Source organism: Jaculus jaculus, chromosome 6, assembly GCF_020740685.1.
Source record: "Jaculus jaculus isolate mJacJac1 chromosome 6, mJacJac1.mat.Y.cur, whole genome shotgun sequence".
NCBI lineage: Eukaryota > Metazoa > Chordata > Mammalia > Rodentia > Dipodidae > Jaculus > Jaculus jaculus.
Window position 1 is genome coordinate 91,476,861 of NC_059107.1, and position 1,770 is coordinate 91,478,630.

Sequence of the window (1,770 nt, forward strand, 5' to 3'; positions counted from 1 at the left end):
CACAGTCTTTTTTTTTTTTTTTTTTTTTTTTTTTTTTTTTTAGTTTTTCTGGTCCAGGCTAACCTGGCATTCACTATGTAGTCTCAGGGTGGCCTCGAACTCACAGCAATCCTCCTACCTCTGCCTCCCGAGTGCTGGGATTTAAAGGCGTGCACCACCACGCCCTGCACACTCATGTTTTTACAAGACCCTTGCATTGTAACTTAGTTGTAGGCACTGTCAAATAAATGATTAGATAACCTGTTCTTGCACTAAGGTTAGAGATCTATCAGCTCTTCTTTTCCATGGCTGCATTCAGGCTCTTTGTTCCCTTAGTATTTTCTGGAAGGAGGTGTCTAGACCATTCCTGGACAACTCTTGCATGAGCCCTTCACCAGCTAAAGCACTAAGGACCCAGGCAGAACTCAGAGGCATGGTTACAACCCTGCCAGCTTGTGGTGCCTTTTTGGAGAATTTCTGGACAGACTTCAACAAAGAAGGCAGAATGTCTCAGGAGCTGACAGGTAGGTGTCACACTTAGCACAGCCAGACCTCTTCCTTTATGCTTGATGCTGCATTAGCATGATAGTATTCCTATGACAAGTTTTTTGTTTGTTTGTTTTGGTTTTGCTGAGGTAGGGTTTCACTCTAGTCCAGGCTGACCAGGAATATGTAGTCTCATGGTGATCCTCCTACCTCTGCCTCCCAAGTGCTGGGATTAAAGGCGTGCATCAACACACCTGGCTAGCTTAATAGTTTGTTTTATTTTTTTAAATCATTTTCCTTTCTTCTGTCATCATTCTCAGTGTACCTGCTCCATAGCAAGTTTACAGGCACTTGAGAGTTAGATCAAAGGCATGACCCTTGAATAGTTCATAGTCTAGCAACAGACTCCATATAGTAATAAAATGAACAAAGACCATGGGCTAGGGATGTAGCTCAGTTAATAAAATGCTTGCCTAGCATGCACAAAGCCCTGGGTTTGATCCCTAGCACCACATAAAACAGTAATGGTGCTGCATACCTGTAATCCTAGCCCTGTGAAGGAGGAGGCAGGACGATCAGGAGTTTAAAGTCATCCATCCTTGGCTACATAATAAGTTTGAGGCCAGCCTGAGCTATATGAGAACCTGTCTTTTATTTTTATTGAAGTACGGTCTTACTCTAGCCCAGGCTGACCTGGAATTCACTATGTAGTCTCAGGCTGGCCTCTAACTCATGGCAATCCTCCTACCTCTGCCTCCCAAGTGCTGGGATTAAAGGCATGTGCCACCATGCCAGGTAAATTTTTAAAATATTTTTATTTATTTATTTGAGAAAGATAGAAAGAGAGTGAGTATAGGCATGCCAGGGCCTCCTGACATTGCCAACACCAGATGCATGTGCCACTTTGTGCATCTGGCTTTACCTGTGTACTGGGGAATTGAACCCAAGCCTGCAGGCTTTCAGGCTTTGCAAGCAAGTGTCTTTAAATGTTGAACCATCTCTCTAGCCCTGAGAAACTGTTGTTTTCTTTGTTTTGTTTTTGTTTTTGTTTTTTCAGTGTGTGTGTGTGTGTGTGTGTTTGGTTTTCGACGTAGGGTCTCACTCTGGTCCAGCCTGGCCTGGAATTAACTATGTAGTCTCAGGTGGCCTTGAACTCTCAGCGATCCTCCTACCTCTGCCTCCCGAGTGCTGGGATTAAAGGCGTGTGTTGTTTGGGTTTTTTTTTTGAGGTAGGGTTTCACTCTAGCCCAGGCTGACCTGGAATTTACTATGTAGTTTCAGGGTGGCCTCAAACTCACAGTGATC